The sequence below is a fragment of the Cygnus olor genome, chromosome 3 (genome assembly GCF_009769625.2).
Source record: "Cygnus olor isolate bCygOlo1 chromosome 3, bCygOlo1.pri.v2, whole genome shotgun sequence".
In the NCBI taxonomy this organism is placed as follows: domain Eukaryota; kingdom Metazoa; phylum Chordata; class Aves; order Anseriformes; family Anatidae; genus Cygnus; species Cygnus olor.
In genome coordinates, this window is record NC_049171.1 from 66730866 (window position 1) to 66755653 (window position 24788).

Sequence of the window (24788 nt, forward strand, 5' to 3'; positions counted from 1 at the left end):
GTGATGTTATCTGGAGGTATCATGTTCAGTTGGAGTGCAGCTGGGAAATACCTCGTGCAAACAACCTGCCAAAATAAATGAATGTATAAATAAATAAATCCCTCCTTTCAGAAACTTCCAATCCAAGTAGCTAAGACAGAAAAGAAGACAGCCACTGAAGTGACTTGAGATCAGTGTACGGAAGTGCAGGAAGGTGGTTTGCTTAAGCTATATACCTATCTCTTAGATATAAGTGACATTATTCTAGCCAACCAAGCATAAATCTGTCCCTTTCCTGTTTATGGGGCCTCTTCATGCTGTAAGAATGCTGTCCTATCAAAACAGTCTGCACTACAGTGAACATCTAATTACAACAGACAGCAGTAGTGCTCAAAGAGCTTCTGAAAGCACTGTTTCTATCATTTGTTTAGCAACAAATGTGGTTGATGTTGAATTAAGTGATGTGGAGCATCTGTGGCCAAGGAAGAGGAAAGACTCCTCTACAGGAGCATTTGCTGTACAGGAAAGAAAGGGTGAGTTGCTGCAACTGGGTCACAGCAACAGAAACACCATTGTGTGTATTGCTTTATCTTGTATTTACTAGGAGTTGTCCAGAATATGAAACAATGGGACTGTGTGGGCTCCGATGCTATGTACAAAATTTCAACAGAAGGCTGAGAATTATTTTGTTGCCTTTTTTGTAAGAGTAAGGTTGCTTTCCCATTCCTTGTTACATGCTGGCATGTATTTTATGCTTTTTGACTGCTCTTGTGGTGACTTGGGCAAAGTGCTGGGGTGGGGGTCAGTGATCCACAGCTGCGGGCATGCTGGCTCTGGCTTTCCTACACCAGCAGAGTACTGTTCCCAAGCCTCTTCCCAGCTCCCTCCCCCTCGGCATGGAGGGATGTGAATATCTTCCAGACAATAGCTTCTGTATTCTGTAAACACACCAAAGGTCATAAAAACATACAGTGCTAACATTAGCTCCTGCTTTTCAGCCCCTGCTACCCCCATTTGACCCCATATGATTATGCAAAAAAGGTGAGTAGTTATCTTCAGCTTCAACAGCAAGGAAAATGCTAATGTTTGATCACTTCTGTAACAGGAGAAACTTTCTTGGTAGGTGTTAATGGTTTCAGGGAATTTTGTTGGGTTTTTGTTTCATTGCCTTGCCAGCACTGCAAACAGCTGCAGTAAGTTTCTGCCCAGAGCTTTGCTTACTGTGCATTTAATGGCACAGACCTGCCCTGTCCCACTCTGATAGGGTAAATAGGTTTCATTCTGTAAAAGTAATGGAAGTAATTTGTGCTCTTTTTAAAATACTTGATGAGCTCTTCATAGAAAGGCATTCAGTAGCCTCTAAGTAGCATGTTAATAAATTGAAATCAGGTCTATAAAATTGAGCTTTGGTGTTCTCTGACATTTACTGATTTCCAGGCTCTGTTCACAGTCTCCCTTAGAGCTGGCAAAGCAGTGAGGATCTGTTTCCGTGAATGAGCGGACTCCTTTCTCAGTGAACTGGAGGCGTGTTTCAGCCTATGGTACCATCTTTTTGCTCTAATAGCTTCCAGGAAATACAGCTTCTTTGCTTATGGTTGGTGATCAACAATGTGAAAATACAGAAAGCTATTTCTTCTGTTTAAGTTGTTCCTTTCCACTGCCACCTCCCTCCCTGCCTTGAAGTTGGAAGTGTCTTTTCTAACCTCTTTGAGACCAAGAAGTGTGAAGGTTCATACTTGCCCCAACCTATTTAAGAGCCTTCACAGATCTGTAACCTCACTGGAAGTTGATTTGTCTAAGCAGGCTGTTGAAAAGAGACACATCCCAAGCTGCCAACTGACACTTCAAACACTTGATTTCAGTGTCTTGTTTGGAAGTGTATTACCTGATAGCTGTTTTATTTATGTTTGTGTAGGTCACTCCCCCAGCTCATGTATTTCTCTGCTGCTCCTCTTGAGTCACAGAGAAGGAATGGCTTAGCTTAAGCTGTGTTAACTCTTGCAAGATTTCAACCATCTTATTTGGCTCCAGGACTTCCTTTACATGAGACTTGCACTGATCCTGGTCCAGTTCTTTACATCTAGCTTCCTTGTTAATTCTGCCTTTCCTTTGGAATGGACTTCAAATTCAGACCATCACACACTACCATCATTAGTCAGAGATGCGACTCCCCATTTCCTTAAAATCACAGAATCACAGAATCGTAGGGGTTGGAAGGGACCTCAAAAGATCATCGGGTCCAACCCCCCTGCCAAAGCAGGTTCCTTAGAGCAGGCTGCCCAGGTAGGCAGCCAGACGGGCCTTGAATATCTTCAGAGAAGGAGACTTCACAACCTCCCTGGGCAGCCTATTCCAGTGCTCTGTCAAATGGCGTGGCTTGGGTTGGAAGGGATCTTAAAGATCATCTAGATCCAACCCCCCTGCCATATGCAGGGATGCCACCCACCAGATCAGGTTGATGAGGGCCTCATTCAACCTGGCCTTGAACACCTCCAGAGATGGAGCATCCACAGCCTCTCTGGGCAGCCTGTTCCAGTGCCTCACCACCCTCTGAGTGAAGAATTTCCTCCTAACCTCTAATCTAAATCTCCTGCCTTTTAGTTTAAAACCATTCCCCCTTGTCCTGTCACTATCTGAGCAAAAAGTAGCTCTTAATCTTTGTCTCCTTTAAGTACTGAAAAGCCTCGATGAGTTTACCCCTGAGTTTTCTCTTTTGGCTGAACAGCCCCAGCTCTCTCAGCCAGCCTTTCTTAATAGGAGAGGTGCTTCAGCCCCTTAATCATTTTGTGTCCCTTTAAAATACCTTAATTAAAACACCTTTAATTATTTGCATTAAAAACAATAATAGCTTAAGAGAAGGGAAATATATATATATATATATATATATATATACTTCAAGTAGTCCCAACTTCAATTCTTCCTGATTACTGGCTCCCCTTTCCTAGTTTATGATATCAACAGAAGTCTTGAAGGTGAAGAACTCCTTGGATTTCGCTGTCTGGTTCAGAGTCACCACACTGAGAAAGATTTCAGACCCTTCTCTCCCTCTGTCAAGTAAACCCTTAAGAAGTAAAAACAACTGAAAAAAAAAAGTATAAAGAAAGCCAAGGCTTCTACTAAATTGAAAAGGATGTGGATGGATGTGGGCCTCCTGAGCAGGATGCAGTGTACATCTGTCTTCTGGAGCAGGAAGCACTAATATCTCACCTGCCCAGAACCAAGGATGCTGCTATATCCCTCAATATTGTCACAGTTGTCACTGCCTAATCTAGACTTTGACTTAATCTGCACTGGTTACCTGCCTAGTTGCTCTAGATTTGCACTCTCTCCAAGCACTGGAAATTCCTGAAGAGTTTCTTTTCTACCTTCTCCCCAGGCCATTAAACAAGAACATCCACATTACTATTGTGGGTCTTGGGCACTCATGAGCTTTAATGTTTTGAAATGATTGGGATGGGTGGGAATCCTGTTTTCTTTGGAAATTAAATAAAACTAAATTTTTGAATAACTAAAAGTGAGATTGCAATTAAGCTTAGTGTAGGATGAATGCAGTGGTATGGTTTTATTCCTATAATGTATTTATATACATCCAGCACAAGAAACACTTGATTTTTTTTTAAAGGAAATTATACTGTTATCAAAAGAGAAGCTTTCCATGGAGCCTTTCTAACATGGTGAAAAAGAGTCCCACCCTTGCTCTTGTCTGTACTCAGCTACACTGGCAAGCAAGGCAGCTCAGTGTGTGTGTTTGCACAGTGGCACAAAATCTTATACTCTTGCTATACAGTTACTGCTGCTCCCACATGCTACTTTTTATCTCCTTACAGCCATACACCAGGATAAAAATAATGGCTTTTTGGAATGTAGGAAACTCCAGGAAGTTGTGATCAGGAAAGGGGCCCGGGGGCAGAAGGTCCAGCTTCTGGAACTGCTCCTGCTTCCCCCTTCTCTGAGAACGCACTGGCTGATGGAGGGGGCAGAGACCTTTTAATTCCCTGTTATATTTGTATCAGATAAGGCAGTCATTTCTGACTTAATCTTTCCATGGGAGCAAACCGTCACTTCATTAACACTGGCATCATTAGCGGGATGGGGGTATTTCACTGTGTGATGGAGACCTAGCGGTGACCTGTGTGGAGTCAACCAGTAGCAGGGCTAATTAGTGCCTCGTTGCTAGGTGAATGCTTCTCCACCATCACTTTGTCTGAGACCACAACTCCTTTCATGTGAACCACTAAGCAGCCATCACCCGGGAGCAAACTGTGGCCTCTAACTACTTAGACGAGACCTCCAGCCCTGCCGCTAAGGATAAATGACATCCTGTTTTCATCTGTCCTCTGGACAGCTGTTCAGTTCCCTCAGCAGCTTTGGTTTGCAGCCTCCACTGAAGAATAGTGCTCCAGGCATTGCAGCATGTCCCTGATATGGATGTGAATAACGAGTGTGATTAGGGGCTGACGAGGGGAGAGATGCATTGGGATCACAGAGGAGGAGAAGAGTGTGTTTTGGCAGGGACGTGTAAGAAAGACAACTTGAACTTTCTGGTTAACTAGGCTTTGTAGCTGGGCAAGGCTCTAGAATCCCTGCTCTCACTTCTAGAGATGAGGTCTCATACTGACAATGAAATCTCAGTCAGGGGAGTTCTTCCCACTCTGAGCATAGGTTGGCAAAGTCAAAAAAATCTTGACATTTAGGGTTCAGTCATTGGCTGCCTGACTGGGCGAAGTGACCTACCATGTTGGTATGTGTGTTAAAGAAGAAGTTAAGGTGAATAAGTTTTCAAGAAGTCAGTGGTGGTAAAGGAGCTACTACCTCTAATGAGAAAGTATCTTCTTGCCAGGAGTCCAGAATATTCATTTCTCTTTTGCTGTTAAATTATGGTTTGTTGTTTATTCTCAAGGACTGATTTGGTTTTGACCAATATATTTTAGCTATTTTCCTGGTGCCTGCCGTATTATATGCTCAAGACAGCTCCTGCCCATTGCCTCAAGAACACATCCCGTTTGACTAGTGAGCACTTCAGTGCACACACACACATCCTGAGAGCGTGTTGACTGCTGGTGTTTCACTGAAACCTGCCACCATGTTCGCTTTTATCTGTTGCAGTTGACCATGCTTAACCTAAGTGTTGCCTAAATCAAACTTCTGGGGAATACATTATGAATAATAACAAGAAAAAATGTTTCTTGTAATAATAAAATAATAATAATGTGTTGTTATAGAAGAGAAAACTGCTAATCTAGCCTTTTAATTCTTAAACCAAATCACAATAATTAGGGGTCCCACTAATGCAATATTCAGAATGTCAACTTTAGGAATTTTGTACTGAGGATAGATTTTCTGCATTGATATTTTTTTCTGTCAATGTTTAGCTTGCATTTCACCATGAGAAATCAACTATTTTCTCATGGAAGCTTCAGAATTGCATTAGGTGATACAGTAATAACAAGGTAGGAAAATCAAGTAACTGGTTTAAAGTTGAAATTGACAGTACTTTCACAGACAGATTGTCATGTAAAGATCTCCACACAGTTCAAATAAGGCTCAACAAATGCATTTACAGGCTGGCTTCCAAGCACTCAAGCTGTTGGTTTTCAGCTACAGAGCTGGGCTTTACCCTGAGGTAGAAGTTTATCTGCTGGTGACGGAAGATGTGCCGCTGGAGCCTCTGAAGTGAAGCATAAAGTCAAAAATCCCCATTGTTTGCAGACAGTAAAACTTGCATGGCCATCTACGTAAGGGGCCTATTCTGTGGTTCAGGCCATATTTCAGTTTGTGTTCATGCCTGACCTTCTTAAAATATTTTTTCTTCTGGCTTCTGTACTTCATTGAAGTTGTGCTCTGCCCTTTGCTTTACAGACCATTGCCATATAACATTTAACAATTCCGAATTGATCAAGTTTATTGAAGGACGAAGCGATCCTATTTGTGTGCTTTTTTCTGAAGTACTGCTGTCAAAAGCTATGTAAACGTAGCACATGATTACTGTTTATGGTAAATTACACTTGTTCAGCATTTGTCAGCAACATACTCTGTTTTCAATTAAAATAAAACATTTTTGTGTTTTTGTCATTTGGGTTAATAATTATCCTGATCTGACAAAAACTATCTGGCAAAAGTAGCTAGGCCGGACATATGTGGCAGAAGGCTCCTCAGCAGGAAGGAGGCGACCTTTGGAAGTGGCCAGCAAAGCCAGCATGTTAGCTCTGCAGAGGCTCAGAAGCAGTCTAGATAGATATTCTTTTTTAACAGTGAATTGCAGTTTAAACCATGCTTTTTCTGTTTCTGTCACCAGTATGCTCTAGTTTTCTGCTTCTCCAAGAACATTGCTCGGTGTGACAGCAGCCAGGCCAAAATACGCCATACAAGCTGCTGTTCCAAGTCAGGAAATTTTAGAGAATTTGTGGACCGTGGGGAGAAAGCTTTGTAAAACCTTTGACATGTGGAACCACAACAAAACTTCTGTGTTTCTGGGCTTAATTACACTTCTAGTTTACCTTTCTAGTTTACTTTTACCATAAGTAGCCTCCACATGAAAAAGGCAAACTAGGGTGACATACCAGTTTTCTGAGGGCAAACTAAGAGAGAAACCAGTTTGGATTTTAAGCTACAGTGTGAGTTGAAAAGGAGGGAGGATGCTCTGACTGATGGCATGCCAGTTAAGGTGAAATGCAAAATATGTGTGGTGGGATGTTTTGGATTTTCTGGCTTCTAACAGATTTTCCTTGACCTGCTCCTGCATGGTTTTTTTGTTTGTTTGTTTTTGTTTTGTTTTTGTATATGAAAATAATAATAATAAAAATGCTTATGTTCTTCATTATCAAGGGCAGTGGAAAATCTGCAAAAAATTGTGACTTGAAAAACAGAGCAGATGAAGTCAGTGGGTGGTCTGGGTTCACTGCAACATCTCAAGTGTCTGGACACTGAATTTGTTGTAATCACTTCTGCTTTATAAGCATATATCTGGGTGGGGAGGGAGTGGGGGAAAGAGGAAAGTGACAAATGTTATTTCCTGAAACAATATGTTCCTACCAATGCTGATTTTAAAGAAGAAAGTAAAGAGGTTTCCGGAAAGGAAACATGAAGCAGTGTATTGTTAGGAATCATTTATATTTTTGTATTATGGCCCAGCCTTAGTGCTTTTGTGTCACTGTCTTTAATTTCATTTTTAATCTTTCCTTTGTTTCTTCCTTAAATGAAGCTCATATGTTAAATACTTCTGGTTCCTTCAAAAAATGTTGATCAGTTGTAGGTCATAAACCAGTGGAAATTTCATCTCGTTGTTGTCTAGAAGAGGCGGCCTTTCCTTCTCTTTGTTTTCTGAGGCAACGCCTCCTTTGCTGTGCATTCCCCATAGCGCAGTAGGCTGCCCAGCCGCAGAGAGGTCGGGGAGGTGCAGCTCTACGTGAGTGGGCAGTGCTTCTTGTGCTCCTAGGCAGGTGTTCCTAGCTGGATGTAAGCAACAGAAAATTGCTTTTTGTTCTTTTTTAAGGAAGAGCAATGAAACTTCTATTTTTAAAGGTGTGGAGAAAGCCATTTTATATTTAGTGTGTACCCACAGCGTACAGTGTAAATATAGCTTGTGGGTAGCGGGGCAAGCTCCACTGTACAACCTCTTCTATGGCGAGTACCATGCTTGTAGATGTAATTCCACGTTTACAAACCCCTGCTGTACTACATCACTCTGTTGATTGTTGTTATGGCCTTCCACAAAGTCTTCTCAATGACTTTTTTGTCTGCTAGCAGAGCAAGCCTCCAGCTGAACTTTCAGATTATGTTAAAAGTATTTTTGCTCTAAGGTAATTGGGTAGTGCTCTACATCACTGATAGCCGAATCTCACTGTCTTGCAAAAATCATGCTGTAGGAAGTTCCTCAGATAATGTAATTTTGTTTCCTGTTTCTTCCAAAGCAAGAGCCAGGACTTTTTATGTCTACATCCTCTGTACTCCTCTTTCCTTTGGCTTACTGGGCAAAGTTGAACTAAAGTAACAAATGTGACTACCTCAAGGATGGGTGAGGTTTGTTGCAACTCTGACCTATTACTGAAGTTAATTCCATTATTAAGTTGCCTCCTGAGACTGTTCTGTTCTGAACTATTGTGTTCTACCTCAGAGCTAATATAATTAAGCTCAGACACTTTCACAGACTTTTTTCTTTTTTTTTTCTTTTAATTTTTTTTTTTTTTTTTTAATAATAATAAAACCATATTGGTACACAACATGGTGCAGGGCTCCTTGCAGGAACATGCAGTGTGGTGTTCCTGAAGCTGAGCAATCCTCTCCAGTTGATGCATGCCCATCAGTAAGTAGCAAAAGTCAAGTCCCAGTATTGAGACCATCACCTCTAGGGGCTAGGCTGATGCAGAAGCAGCATCCAACTGCTTTGTGCTACTCTGTGCATGTGCAGGGCTATTCCTGAAACCTGTCTCCTTGCACATGTGAAGCAGCAGCAACAATAGTCCTGCTGCTTGTGAACAAGCTCTTTGCAAGCAGAGAAGACATATGCTGCCTGGAGAGCTGTTCCAGTTCTCTTTTGTGTTAGAAGTGGCAGGTGAGGTAGGAACAATTCGTATTCCAGATGCAGGGGACAGGCCATTATTTCTGAATAAAAGTAAATTTAATTCTAAATGTACACTTCTTTCGTTGTAAAGGTTAAATGCCTCTTACATATTATTGATAATACACAGGATTTCAAGTTTCAAATGTTTTTCAGCTGTAGTGTGAGTGAATTATGTTCTGTGCTTTATGCCATGGATTATATAGCAGCTAATTCATTGTGTCCCACAACTTCTCAGGACTGAACAAATGGATGTGAAGCCTTACATATAAATCTCCTAGCACCAGGTGTGGGGTGTTTTTTTAAGCTAGTAGGGGATCTGCACTTTTATGTTATACTGTTGCATTCAGCTTGAGCTAAGTGTACCTTCTACAGTTTCTTTAACGTCTCCTTCCTTGCATAATTTATATCAGTATTTAGCCCTCTTTACATCACCATATGGTACAAAAGAGCCTTAAGATGCATGAAGACCAAAGAAAGCCTCTTTGCTGGACTGTACAGCTTTTCCTGCTTTGCATGTTAATGCTGATTATAACAAATTTAGTTTGACTCAACTTCATATTCAGTCTAAGTGCTAAAATTGTGGATTTAACCTGGGGTATATCCATGTCCTTTTTATAGTAGGCGTTTAGTTAATTGTAGAATCAAATGACTTTGTTTTCCACTGCTGTTGGTCTCTATTGATTTTGGCACAAGTTCAAACAGCCTGGAAGCATCCAGCCTTTGCTGGATCATAAAGCAAAGACCCTCCCTAGGAACACAAATGGCATTTCTTTCCACTACTACAGTGAGATTAATGACTGTGTTAGTAGGGTGTTTTCTCTCCCTTTGTCCTGTAAATCTGAGATCTATTCGACTAAACCGCCTTTTAAAGAAAACAAACTCAAGCTGCCCGAGTTCTCATGAGGCACCGCTCAAGGGGTAGGGTTCTGCACACCACACAAACCTTACGCTGCATTGTGGATTTGGGGTGGGAGATGTATACAGGAGTGGGAAAGCTGGCAGAGGATACTGGAGCTTGCAGTTGTGGGAGAACAGGGCCACACATCAGCTGATGCTGCTGATGTGGTGATGGATTAGGGAACAGAGAAAGGTTTGCATTGTGCTAAAAATGGAAGGATTAGCAGTTGACTCAGGTTAGAGGGAGGAAGAGGACACTATGAGCCAATGTGCTGTGGCACAGGTCTGTACTAAATTCACTATCAGCATCCATTGCTGCTAAACTCCTTCCCCTAGCTTCAATAAGAGAAATATTTCTGGAGAGCTTCCTTCATATCAGAGAGGGAGAACTCTTATTTTTATTCCTTCCTCTTTGCTTACATTTTTTTTGCTATGATTGATGATTGCATCTTTAATTTTCCAAATATTTTTGTTCCCAAGTTACTCCCAGTAGCCAGGTGCTATCTTATCTGCAAAAGGTAGAGCCCAACCTGAGGTAACAACCAGAGATGTTTGTGCATATGGATTTATGAAATGCTACAGCTGTGTGGCTGGGTAGTGTGTCCTCACTGACATACGTTTGTTCCCGTGATGTGAGGTCTGAGTTCAGATCCACCTCTAAAAACTGGGGGTGTGAACTGGGGTGTGAACGGGAGCAGACGTGCTACCAGGGAGCTCCTGCCTGCTGCACCCCCACCAGCCCGCAGCCACGGGGCAAGTGGTGGGGTACCCACACATTCCCCAACCTGCCACAGCTCCAGGGGCTGTATGTACGTGCTTTGCTGAATTAGGCTTCCACCCCTTCAAGGTTCCACAAGACTTTTAATGCCATTTGGCCCAATGAAATCATACTCCTCAAGGAAACAAATTTGCATCAGCCAGATACCTTTAATCCTAGTGGAGAATTTGGTCTAATGGTTGGAGGTGAACGAAACCCTGTGGAGTCACCTTGCAGTCAGTGAAGTTTTTTTTTTCTTTATGGATGATCTAGAGGTAAGGATTCCTCTGTGGATAAAGAGGCATAAACCAGGAAGCTTAAATATCTGGCTGTCAGGTCATGAGACATTGTACGACCTAATAGCCTGAGCACATGCAGAACTCATCCTTTCTCACTCATGGAAACTCTCCATTAAGTCAGTCACACGTGCAGCTTTTTTGGGGGTCTGCAACTGTTTACATGACCCAGAGCTGCTACTAAGGGCAGCAAAATTAGTCTCATACTAATACGGGATAATCATCTGTGGTATTTTTAAATACCTGCAAATAGCCTTGTGGATTAGTATTGGCATTTTAGATCTAATCATAGATAGCTTTTAACTGAAAAACAAAACAAACAAAAAAACACAAGACTGCTAAAATGTCATAGGATAGTACAGCCAGACAAATGATTCTGAACTACTTGCCATTAGCCAGTGTGCAATATCTTTTGGCATTCCAGATTTCTTTTAATTTAAGGAAAAAAATAAAACAAAAGTCAAAACTTAAGAGCCCAAAATTTTAATATGGAACAGTTAAACTCAGAACAGATTTTTTATGTTTTTTTTTTTTTTTTTTTAGTTCTACATGGTTAATCTTCTGTGATCCCTTCAGAAAACAGGGTTATATGCTTCACTATGTAACTATGAATTAGATGTTTAATTTGCATTTACTCATTTGAAAATATTGTCTCTGTAAGACAGTTTGCTCATTTGAAGAATTTCATTTAACATTATTGTCACAGAAATTAAAAGAAAACTTTTGAAAATAGCTTGTTTTAAAAGAAAAGAAAACAAAGAAATAAAATACCTGCAAAAAATTAACAAATGGAAGTGCTGATCAGATCGCCCCTCTTGTTTGAGGGCAGACCAGACTCCTTACGTTGGCTTGGGAAGCTCACCATGTGGGGTCCTCTCAGCCACATATATTTTGAACAATGACAGAGAAACATTTGAAGACAAGAATACTCCTGCTCACTTGTCAGAATTGTAATTTTCTGCCTGTTTTGTGTCACGTAATAATCTAAAATATTTAGGATCTCTGTCTGAAATCAGAGGGAGAGGCATTGTGGGTAAACACAGGAGTGCTGCTGAAGAAAAATAATGAGAAGAACTTGCTGAGTTAGAAAGCATTTCATCACCTGTCCTCCCAAAGTTGTTGGAGATTTTAGGAAATAAGGAATCTAGGCAGAATTTGGCTAAGGCTCACTTCCAGATTTTTCTTCTTTGGGAAAAAAAAAAAACCAAACATTTTAAAGCCAGAAGTCATAACTTGTGAAGAAGGGGGGAATTCATTCAATGTAATTCCTCATTTTGCTGTTTTTAGATTGCAAGAATCAGTTATGAGCCATCTCTAAGTGTTACTGTTGTGTGTGGCTCTTGTTATAACGAGAAACTGTCATAACTGTAAAGGATGCCTCAGGGATAACTGAAATCGATACTGCAAAAACACCACATCTTAAAGACTTGGAAGGAATCTCTGATGATCCCCAGTTCACCCTCTCATGCAAAGACTAGAACATGCCACTGCATCACACCAACTGAGGCTATTTCTGGCCAAATCTCCTGGGTGGAGACTGTATATCTGCTCTGGGTGCCTGTGCTCAGCCTCCAAAGCCTTCTTGAAGAGTAAAGTGAGAAACTTCTGCAAAAATTATTCTCATAGCAAACATACACCTCATGTACCTGTAGACTTTTTCTTCAGAGAGGCAAGGGGATGGAGAAGTTTATGTTTTTAGGGATTTAAAAAAAAAAAAAAAGTTCTGTACTCTCAATAAAAGTCAGAAGATTATTTGGAAAACTTATTAATCTGTTCTAATTGGAATTATTATATCATGTACTTGAAAGCATATCTTATTTACGTGCTTATTACTGTGCTAGTGAAATGTATTGGGGGTAAAGAGCATGTCTAGAATGTGAGTTTTTTAAACATATCCTTCAAGTAGATGACTTACTAGAAACAAGGAATAAAGCTCTCTCTTGACAATACTAGGTAAATATAAAATCAAGACCATGTAGCTTGTTGAGGTACTTGGATGCATATAGTTTGGGCTTTGTGACTTTCTGTTCAATGATTCATTTAAACTAATCCATGAAGAAACTGGAAACAAAGGCAGATGTTGCAATCTTCTCACAACAAGGGGACAATGTTTGAGATCCTGAAGAGGTTCTTTAGTAAATACTAATATCTGTAATTTTCAGGATAGTGACTTAAATAATAAATTTGACAGAAGAACAACAACAACAAAAAGTCCTCCAGCTCATGGTCAGTAATTTGAGTTGCTTATAGAGATGGAAGTGAACCAAGAAGACTTCCTAAGAGTTAGCCATTGAACCTCTGATTAATTTCTTCCTCTGTTACAGCTCAAGCTGTTTTATAAAGTTCCCCTGGTTTTATATAAAAAAAAAAAAGGTGGTTCACGCAGGCTGACAGTGTGAGATAGTTGGCATCCCTCCTTCCCTTCCAAGGGCTAATATATTTCCTTCTCACTGCAGAGAAACAGCAAAGGAAAGCAGCACGTCAGTGTATGCTCTGGGCCTTTGTGTGGGCTTCCCTGCACACCCTGGCCAACCAGGCTGTGGCAGCAGCAGTTGCCAACCTGCATGGAGGTGGATGTGTCCAGCTGGTGTCTGAACGTATTTACACAAAGATTAATCACTTTCTAATGTTAAATTAATTTTTACCCGTTTAAAACCCCATGGTGAATTGCAGCAAATCCTGCTTCACAAAAAGCTGATGAAAACTTTCATTCATAGGCCCAAGGTGGCCTTCAGATGGGGGGGCAGAACCTTGGTGTGCTTTCTCTAGGTCAGGCAGGGCCCTGGACACCTGAGTGCATAATGCATTTTGCTAACTGAGTATCTTATTTGTGTTTTAGTTACCAGTGCCTTTCACACAGCTTAAGTGCCTATGCTGGACATGTTTATAACATCTTGAATTTCTGCTGATGTCTCTGCAAATTTGGCCTTTTAGCAACTGCAGTAAAATGCTTTGTTAAGATGAAATAAAGTGTGGATGCTATGGCCTGTATTATTTTAAGAATAGTTTGAATTATTTTGGCATAGTCTGAGAAAAGGTTTAACATTTCTTTGTTCTACAAGGTTTAGATATGAACTGTTTGAAGTATTCTACTTATGTATATCCCAGGCACCAAAGGTGCTGCAAGTTTATATTTTCTTTCACCTTCAGAACTATAATTCTGAGCAACATTCTTCAGTAGTTTGAAAGCAGCAAATGAAATTTTCAGCTATGGATATCAATTCTTTTTTTCTGAACATAGGTGGTGTCAGTTAGGATTGTTAGGACATTATGAATACAAAGGGGTCTCCTTTTTTTTTTTTTTTTTTTTTTGTGTGTGTGTGTGTGTCAGGAAACAACCTTTCCTGAATAATTTATACCTAAACACTCTTTATAACTGAATTAAGTATTAATACATGTATGAATCCTCCGTTTACTTTGTGTGTATGCCAGCCCTCCATGTATAATTAGTTTCAGTGTTAGTGAGTCATTTCCTTCATTTGTGTAGGTCATTCAGCAACAACAAAAGAAGATATCTCAACCTGAAGTTTCCATTTTTTATTAAATGGGCTTTTGATTATCAGTACTCCTTCAGCCTTAACTCTGTCAATGACTCCCCTGTCTTCAAGAATTTTTCATTTGAAATAAATTATGACCTAAGCATGACAAACAATGTCATCTGAGAATAAGTATACCTTTATTTATTTATTTGTTTATTTATTATTTAATCTTTTGCTGTCTAAAATGTCAATTCTGCTATAGGTCTCGGAGCTGATAAAACTACACCACTGCTGTAGGTGCACAACTTTTCCTAATGAGGTAGGTACTCATGTGTTCATCGGGTTTGTGTGCTTGTACAGCAGGAGAGAGGATCAGCACAGTATCTTTGAAAACATTGCTTTCCTCCTGCCACCCTACTTCAGCCAGATGGCTTCTGCAGTTACTATTCAACAAGTACTTTATTCACAGGCAAATGGAAACGGAGAAAGAAACACAATGAAAAACCTCACATACTGTTGGGAGCTGAGGAAATTCATAGACACCAGTCTCATATCCCAGTCAGTCAACAGCCATAGTACAGTGCCATGAAAGTGGCAAATTTTAAAGTGAGGACACCAAATCTTCAGAAGAGTGGCAGAACATCCTCAGCCTCCGATGGTAACACAGTCTTCATATACTGACTTGACAGCAGCAACGATTACACCAAGAGTGGTGGGCATGGGAAAGTTCTTTGCCCTGAAAAAAAAAAAAACATTTGGGAAATATTTTCTGCTGATGCCTAGGGAATAGGCACATGTTGAAAAACTTTCTAGCTTGTGAGCATGGACTGAATGGAAATAGATTTCCCCTGGCTACCTGAGATGTGCAATAAGTGCACTTAAGGTAGATACTTTGTGGGAAAAGGGGAAAAGAATGACGGAGGAAGGAAATGCAGAAAATATGCTAGGCTCTTGACACAGCTTGTACTCACCTCCAAGTGCAGCAAAAGTAATCCTCTTTATTTCTGTGATTAGAATTAAAGGAATCTGTGATATGAAGGTTAAACTAAAACAAGACAGATGATTTAGTAAAACAACAAAGTACTTCATCAAATGGCAGCATGTTAATGCTTTTCATTTATCAAAATATTTGCCATAATACATGCGGTAGTACAAAGCATATTAAACAAAACATCTGTATTTCAAATACAGACAGGAAGTGTACAGCCTTATTATCTGTTACCAAAGACTTGAGATTGGAGATTGGGCTCCACTATTTGGACTAATGGTGTATCTGAACACTGACATTCTTTCAAGAGAGCTTAGTTCAAATACTGCTTGGGATCTAGAGATGGTAGCTAGCACCAGTGAGCAATGCTATTGCAGGAATCTGGCTCAGTTTCAGGTATGCAGGAACTTAAGACTGTTTATCCAAAAGCTTGAATCACCCTCACTTGCATTCTGAGCAGTCTTGGCTGGCAATCAGTCAGGAAAGCAGAATTCTTCACCAGCAGAACGTTAGAGGCAGGGATGTGTTTCACAGGCAGGGAGGATGCAAGATGTCATTGCCAGGCCAGGAGGAGAGGAAGCTGTTGCTATGATGATGGAATACAAACAATCAAGTCACTTCGTCTTTAAAGATAACAGCACAACTGTGAACCTATGTTTCTCTGCAACCTGGGAAATGCTCTAGTTTTCCCCTCTGGTAGTTTTATTAGTTTTTCTCTCTTGGGAGTTTGTGCTTCCTACCATTGCTTGTCTCCCAGCAAGTCTACAGACAAAATAAAATTGTTGATAATGGGATAAAACTTGTCTGACTTCAGATGCCAGCACTGGATATGGCAGCAGAAACTAGCATCTGATGTCTGTTGGGATCAAAGTGTGAGCTACAAAGATTGCAAAACTGTAAAGCTCCTCTGCAGTCTGGAACTGGACTCACAAAGGACAGGTGTCAAAATAACCTTTTCTTTCATATTCCTTGTAAAGAGAAGAGATTTAAGTAGTATTCACTGTGTGAAAAGAGAGGTGAAGAATAAGAAAGGACAGAAGCATTGGGGCTTGAGAAATGGAATTCAACCATTAGAAGTCTATCTTGGCTCATCTGTTGACTTGTTGTGTGGCCTTGGACAGCCTGGTTTATAAAGCGGGGAGGGGAAACTGGCACAGGAACATCCGAGGATTAAATGATGTTTACAGAAGGCTTTGTACTTGCATCATTTTATCTTTTCAAAGTGTTTATTAATTTTGAGATAATCTGTTACTTCAGTGTAACAGCACTGAACTTTCCACAGTTGGATGTGCATCTTTATAAAAAATAAAAAAAATCACATGTACATAAGTAAGACACAATGCTCCACACAAGCTTCAACCAGCTATAGAAGTTTTAGTATCGTTTTATGGGTATTTGCTGTGGAAAAAGATTGGAATCCCTAGGAAAAAAGTCTTTACGGGGTAGCTGTCCCATGAAACCTTCCTTGTAACTGTATTTGTTAATTGCTCAGTTAAGGAAATATTTATTTGACTGAGAAATGTTTTCTAAGTCTCTGTCATTTTAATTTATATTAACTTAGTGACATCTTCTGTGGCATGAAGTCTTAAGAGAATTCTGCAACAGACCTTTCTCACTTTTGTATATGAGAATGGAGCTGAAAGTGGACACTAGTGGATGGTACTGCCTTCAGGCATTGCCATGCTTGTTTCAAGAGACACGTGTTAATCGTCATCACAGTACGAAACTACTAGTTGCTGCCAATTTAAGAGTTCATGCAGAGTGATTCCCCTAAACCCACTTGTCTGCATAGCCTGGCTGTGTTTCCTGGGAAGCAGTTGGCTGACCCTTGAGCCACTCTGGTGTGAAGACCAGAAGAAAGGGAGGTGGGAAACAACTTGAAGTCATGCCGATCACTGGTATTGCAGTGAACAAAATGCAATAGATCAAGGGGCTGAAAAGTTGCAGAAGTAGATGTATGTTATCATAAACATATACTATAAACACTCAAGAGAAACAGAATTCAGTTATACAGAAAAACCTTTGAAGTCTGTGATCAGTTGTATAAACAGTCTACAACAGAGAAGATAGCACAGACACATGAGATCACATTTGTTGTACACATGCATTGAAAGCCTGGAGTTCTTCTATACACATTAGCAGTGAAGCATATGTTTCTGTGCTCATTTAAATGGTTTATGGGGTTCAGAAGCTCTGGAGACCAGCTATTGTCAAATCTGAGTGTGGTAGCTAGTATTTTGCGTTGTTAATCATTTTGTATTACTGGTTGCTTTTGCAAAGCAGCTCTGAATATTCAAGAAGTCATACCGCATGTCTTTGGATGGCTGGAACCCTTAATAGCTTTGTGGCACCTTTTTTTTTTTTTTTTACATTTCACTACCTTCAGAGCTACACGTCAATTTTCTATAAGCTCAGGAAGCAAACTATAAAGGCCAGGGGGGAGAAAAGTACACCTGGTTCCTGTCCTTGGATTTTTCAGGAGTGAAGTCATGAGAGCAAATGTTTCAGACTCATGTGCCTTGGTCTGAGACTCACACTCGATGTTGATACGTAAACAGTCTGATTTCCAGGGATGTCAAGAGGCAGAGCAAACTACAGACACAGGTGAGAGTTGTGTGACAAACAGAAACCCTGAATACCAGGCCCCTGGTATTAAATGCTGACCATCGAAAACCTAATCTTGAAAATGCTGGCCAAAATGCCACAAACTTGTGCTTCTTTTTGTAAATGCAACCTGTTCTTTTTAAAACTCTCTTGTGTAGTGCTGTAGACAATCTCAATTTCCACTATAATATTGATGAGCAGGTCATTTTCCAGTGGAGAAATAGATTGGTTTGATTTTTCTCTCATTGCTCTTTTTTCCATGGTCATGGTTGAGAGATTTGAGTTGAAATGATCACTAGAGGAAGAAAGATCTGTGCTTCTGCCTTTCCAGCTAAAACCCTTGTAAGAAAAAGTGCTTCTTGTTCTTGACTCTCATTCCAGGGGGTTAGATGTCCTTCCACCAAACTGTTCTTCAATTTGCTTGAAGTGCTTCCCTTGTGCATTTTACTTAATGCCTGTGTAAAAATGGATGAAATGTATTCTTAGGTTGTTAATGCAGATGGCTGTGGGCATGAAAGGTATGAAATCTTAACAGTCTAATGGTTCTCAAACACAGATTAAGTGAGATTATTATGAGGAAAGCATGGCACTTGTATTCAAGAGTGCTGTTCAGTCTCTGTGTCTGCTAATACTGTGGTATCTCAAACCATTCCCAAACTTTTTTTTTTTTCCCTCTATTGTCAAAACATTCATTCAGGAGAAAGGTGAAATGAGACTGGGGTGGAGCATAACATTCCTACCGGGTATATGTGTTGGGTTTCTCTAAGTTATATTGCCTTTGGGCTGCTTCTTCCTGTCCAACAGGCTCTAGTAAGGCTTAAAAATCTGCTTCAAAACATCCTGCCAGTTCCAGTTGCATTGGCATTTCTGAGATTTCAGAAGATTGATTTTAAAAGATAAATTAACTAAAGATTGATGTCGGTAACAGTGGATACATAGGAGAGCTACAGGATTTCATGTGACAGAATTCAGATGTGCATTTGTTCACTTTCTCAGCACTTCCCACAAAGAGCTGCTGAACCTTGGTCTTGCCTGCAGACTGCCGTATGGCTCACCTACTGTCTTCTGCCACTGCTGCAGGCCTGATTGGCACTCACCCTGCTGCAGAGGAAGGGATCCAGGAGATGTAGTCTAACAGCAATAACAATTCCTGTCTGTTGCATAACCAGTGGTATTAGATGCAGTAATAGCTGGGCTTAATGATCCAATAAAACTTAAAACCTAACTGGGTGTGCCTATGTTTAGCTTAGCATGTAGCACTAAAAGCACTCTAATCACCTCCCTTTCTTTGTAGTTGGGAGTGCAAAAGCTCTAGATTGACAAGAAATTTATGATATGTATAGGTGATGTTTAGCACCAGCTCAGTAATAGTTACAACATCTTTGTCTTAGCAAAGCTCTCAGGAAGAAATTCTGGGTGTGCTCTTGTCAGGGACTTCAACTCTCACTGCCCCCAAATGTCGTGCATTTGGCAGGACAGGGTAGTTAATGAAGAAACAGAAATGAGGAAGACTTTTCTGGCCAAGGAAAGAGGGAAACTAAAATGGAAGCCTCAAGATCTGTCATGATATGGTAACATGTTGACATGTTGTTCTTTGTCAACATGCTTGATGATGCTTCTTGGGCATTACTTCTTAGGGCTCTCCTGTGAAAGCAAAAGGGCTCAAGGAAGGCACTGTCCTAATGACTGGGGTGTCAGAGGCAGCAACATCCCCAGAGTCCTTCCCTTTCTTGCCTTGCATTTATCTCCTGTTGACCATTACAGGAGAAGTCTGACAAGGGCAGAGATGCGTTGCTATAACAAGAAAAAAAAATGTAGAAGCAAACCCTTGCCTGGACAGTGTTCCTTTCAGAGCTGGTGTTACCCAGACAAAGCTGAATATAGCTTCTGACTTGCTAATATACTAGAAGCTAGAGCCTAGCTAGTATATAGCCAGAAGGTATTTTCCTCAACTGTTTTCTTTCCCTGAAGCATATAGCTCAGGGGGCCCTACCTTGTTTCAACATACAATGAAGTGAGACACTATACACACATTCCTGTGGCTACCATAAAACCTTTTATTTTATTTTTTCTCATACAGATCCTTCTTTTCTACCCTTTATGTCCCATTTGATAAATAATTAGTGTTTAAATTCCTGTCTGTTATTTATCATTTCTTTCCCATCTGATCCGGGGAAGCAGGTTTCAGACTAACACGCTGTTCTCAGATGAGAGGTAAGAGGCAAGTGCTGATGACTAGGGGTAATAAAACAGGTTGAAGATGAACACCTCAGCCACATGCAGCAGATGTATATGCTTCATCTGGGAGCCTTACAGCAAGACAGATGGACCTAGGCACTGGAGAAACAGGGATGCCACAGGTTGTGGGAGGGGAAGTGGCTGAGAATAGGAGGCACTTAGAGGCAGTATCAAGGACAGAGGTCAGAAAGAAGCAAGACTGAAGCAGAAGATGGGGAACTGAAAAGTGGGAGGGCAAGCAAGGAGAAGGGAGGTTTGAAATAGGATGTATGGGGTCCATAGTGAGCCTAGAGTTGGGTGGTTTGGAGGACACACTTAGGAGGAGCAAATAGTTTCTGGGATGGCAAGGATGTGTATGGGAAGAACATTGAGAAAAAGGTGGGTGAGGTTGGATATTCAGGTTGGGAAATACTGGGAAGTTCTGGAGAAAGAGCAGCAGGGATATTGCTTAGGCACGCTGGGACACAAGAAGATGGAGACAGAGTTTGTCAGGCAGGAGAAGCGGGACTGGACTCTGGAATATTTTAGCTGGTAATATATGAATGTAATGTGCTATAATGCAACACAGTGTATGTTACAGTATAAATATAGCTTAGCTATATGATTCAGCAACTGTAAACATGAAGAGCCAGCGAAAATATCCCTCAAGTAGTGGAACAGGAGCACTTCTCCTTTCCCATCCTGTCCATACACAATCTAAGGAAATTATAGAAGTAAATCTCAATTTCACTGCAAATAACATTGCAGGCAAATGCCCTCCAATAATGCATTCAGACAGATCCCCACAGATAAAACGCTGGAAGCAGAAAGTCCATTTTACAGACATTTGCAACACTGTATTGCGGTTACCTTGTCCTCTGAACCAGTTACCATTAGTGTCCTGTGGAGATAACAGCTACTAGCCAATGTCACTAGCTATGAGGATAACGTCACTTAATAAACAGCCTGACTAGTTTTCGGCAAATTTTGCTGGTTTTGAGAAAGCTATTGTTGCTCAGAGAAGAAAGGTTTGTAGTACCGTCAATTGCCATTTTTCTTGAGAATATTTCCCTTCCCAAAGACTGAGAGCCTGCCTCCATCTAAATGCTGCCATGTTGTCTCTCTGCTAGGAAGAATGAAGCTCACCCTGAAGAAGCAGTCTGTAACCCAGTTTCTGAACTCTGTTGTTGGTGGGGGAGAATTGCTTAGGTAAATGCTCAGGTGAATGCGTAGGCAAGCACATCGTCTCACTGCTTGCACTCAGCTTATAACCAGTGTGGGCTTCTCTTTTTGCCTAATTTGTAGTCTGTTCACCTCAAGTTTGTTTATACCTAGCAAGTAGGTTTATTGCTTGTTTGTACTTCACTTGCAGCTTGTTTGCATCCAGGTTACAGAAGGTTTACTAGCAAATTATACCCAATTTGCAATCTTCATATAATTAACTGGTTTGTTAATACCTAGTTTGCTACCTGATTACAAAATTTGACAGAGAGGCATTTTCTGATATTATGCAGATCCCAATACAAGGAGAGGAGCTTTATACAGGTTCAAAATATACATGATTCTGGGCCTTATTTGGCTGAACTATTGAATAGCCTGCCATGTTTGTGGAATAAAGAAATGGTCTGTATATTTTAAGTGGGGAGAAAATTAATAATTCAACAGTAAGGGTCAAATTGTCCTGCCAAGAAAAACCTACTGAAGAGGAAGTACACTGAGTTATAATTATTTGCATTGTAGATAATAATATCAATTATAGTTTCCAGCTGGAATCAAGCCTCCCTACTTTTGGCTTCTGTACAATCACGGAGTAACAGTTCCAGTCACAACAAGTTTGAGCCAAATAAACACAAATCTTAATTAGCAAAACAACACAAATTTGCAGGAGCATGGGGTTGGACAATTAGAGACTGATGTTTGGATATAGTTACATATGGCAATTTGGTGACAATTAGCAGCACCAATCAACATTTATAGTTAATGCCATTTCGCAGAAAGAAAGTTTTAACCCATCCCAAAATCCAGATCAAAGAAAATCTCTTCTTAGGCCCGACAGGAACCATCTACATAGGATTAAACTCCAAGGTCTAAGCAAATTTGCCATCCCCACTATGTTTTCTGGTAAATCTCATGCTATCGGCTTCTACTAAAAGCCCTGGCTTCTGGAATGGGAGCAGGTTAATCAGAAATGAACGTTAGCTCTGCCATTTCCCCTGGTGGGGAGCCCCTTACAACCAGCGCCAGGAGGGTTGGAGCAGCGCCCTTCCCTCCCCTGCAGCCAGGAGCAGACCGATGGGTGCTGGGGTACGAGCAGCTCGTGCAGACCTTCAGCTGTTCTCTGTGGGAGGGCAGGGATCAGGCTGGTTTGAGGTATGGGCAAAAGTGGGTGAGGCAATCATGTTTGCAGGCTTCTGAGGGACTGTGCCTGGCACAGAGCCCTTAACACCAGGCTGGCACTGGCAAATGCTGGGAGTGTAGGGAAGCTGTAATGCCAAAAGGGCAACCCCCCCTCCAGTCACTCCAAACATTTCATGGCAGCAGGAGCAGAAATCCTGGCTTTCTGAGGTTCTCCCCTAATTTCCCTTTCCTAGTTTCCCTCAGTTTCCTGTGTCTTTCCTCACCTCTCTCCTCTTCCCATAAAAGTAGCTTTGGTCCCTCCCACCTCGAGTTGCAAAATTCAGTTTTACCTAAATTTCTGAAAAGCTTCATTCTGTTTCTGTTCCAGATGGAGGACTAACTTTCCATAGGATTGAGTAGTGAGGACCTCACAAAATCTAAGAGGCTAAAAACCACCAGCAACCTCTCCAAAAGTGAAAATGTTGAAGCAGGGGCATCAGTCTCCTTGGGAGGGACGTTGAGCATTCATGCATGTCACTGACTTCGATGGAGTTGGCAAAGGTCTTGGTACTCCTTGTACCACTGCCTGTAAGAAATAATCTGCATATAAATCAAATGGCTCTGATGGTCCCACTGTGCTGCACAGGGCATTAACTGCAGTTCTCAGATTCTGGGAAAACGCAAATATGCGTCACTAATGGGACAGAGGAAGGTAAAATGAAGAGAGAAGACATGACTTGTCCCTCTGACATTACGCACAACCATAGCCAGCTCTCTAGAGTAGTTAATCTTGACCTCTTCATCTTTGGAATACAGTTTTTATTTATTTATTTAATTTATTTTTCAAGTCAAACCCCACCAACCCTAATAGGTGGTAGCAGTGGAGCCAGCCAGAGACTTGCCTTCTTCTTGTGCCACCTGACACTGCCGATAGTGCATTGGCTCACACTGTGTTGGTTCCTCTTCATGCGTCCAGTGTCACTGATAGCTGCAAATGCTTCTTTTATAGGACAGTAATCCATAATTGACTGCCATTTTAATAACTGAGTGACAGGTGAATAGAAACACTTCTTCATCTTTTCCTTTTCTGGCTGGTAGGAGAAGACATAAGCTTCTCTTCCACTTCCCACCCTTTAGGAAGAGGAAGCATCTTTTTCTTCTGCTGCCTAAAGGACACAGTGAGAGGCCTCACCCTGTGTTACCTTGCACAGTTGTGGTCATCCAGAAAGGTGACCTATTTTTATCTGCCATTAATGTCCCCCTTTGGGAGACAGGTGAGTCTGGCTCCCTTGTCCCTCTCAGGGGAATCCTGCATGCTCCCAATTTCAGATTAGATCTCAAGACTTACATGTTTACTGGCAGGGTTAACATGACAGGACTAACTGGATTTGGCACATACACACCCTTTATCTCTGTTGTGACAACATTTAATTGAAGTGACTCAGAAAACAGCTTCTCCCAAACAATGTCATGTTTATTTGCCAAAGGAGCATCCACAGAAGTGTCCACAACAGCCAAGAGCCTGTAGCTTCTCTTGACCTGCTTGTAGGTCTGGCTCTGCCCCAGCTCGGTAGAGAAGCCTGCTACCTGCTATGTTGTCTGTCTGCCAAAAGCTCCTCTGTTCTCTGTGGGTAGCTGCTCATCCCTGCTCCTTGCCAAGCCAGAACCTTTAATGTGCAAATTCCTCCTTGACCTCAGCTCTTGGCCTTAAGAAGGATCAGCACTTCCCACCTGAGAGGAGTGGGCCAAGATTAGACCTCTGTTCTTCAGGAACACTCACATTCTTCACCCTTCTCCTTTCTTGCTCTCTTCCCATTAACAGTTTAATCATATTTTCACTTATGTTTCTCAGGAAGAATAAGACATGACAGACAAAATGAGACCTACATATGCCAAACAGTACATATTTTTATTACTCAACTGAGATATGGCAGGAAAAAGGAGATACTTATTATTTTTTAGGACTATATGGAAAGGCATATTCTAGTATAAAAAGCATCATGCAAGCAAAAAAAAAAATATCCTGAAACAAAGTCTCCTTCCACTTATATTCACTTAAATGTCATTGAGCCAGATGGACTCTGACTTTGTGCGGTCCTTTAGAAATATCTGTGAAAAGCCTGTGTGATTCTGGCAGCACTGCTGTGCATGGGAAATTCCCAGTGAGCAAGAGGTGTTTCCCCTCACACAGCACAGGTACCAGGGGGACCGCAATTGGAAGCATGGTACCAAATCCGTCAGCAAGGAGAGCGGAATTATTCAGGGCTGCTGGTAAGACAAATATCAGCCTTCTGTATTTAAGGTTTCTCTAAAATATATTAACATTACTGATGGGTATTTGACTGCCACAGTTTCGCCTGTCACATGTAAGCACAGGAACTGAAAAGAAACATCCACTCTGATTATGAAAATAAGGTACCATCACTAATTGCTGCACAAATAAAAGTAATCGTAGTACAAAAAAGGCAGTAGCCAAAAGAAAACATACCATTTCCTGCATGATTTCTCCTCCAGATGAAGAAATTCGCTCTGAAACCTGATGCACATATTACTGAAAGTGCTTTGATAGTTGAACTTCCACCCATGGTGAAGCAAGCAGGTCAGAGGCTGTGTCTTAAAACAAATATTCCTGAGGTGAAGAAAAAGCAGATTAAAGATCTTGCAATGTCTGTGT

General features: G+C 41.1%; 1 long non-coding RNA gene across 1 annotated transcript; it reads left to right on the plus strand.

The window, feature by feature from the left end:
- Positions 1 to 14099: 14099 nt before the first annotated feature.
- LOC121067184 lies at positions 14100 to 23313 on the plus strand. Its single transcript, XR_005818145.1, has 5 exons — positions 14100 to 14287; positions 14438 to 14680; positions 17436 to 17560; positions 20908 to 20986; positions 22503 to 23313. It is a non-coding gene; the product is annotated as an uncharacterized LOC121067184 (long non-coding RNA).
- Positions 23314 to 24788: the final 1475 nt, after the last annotated feature.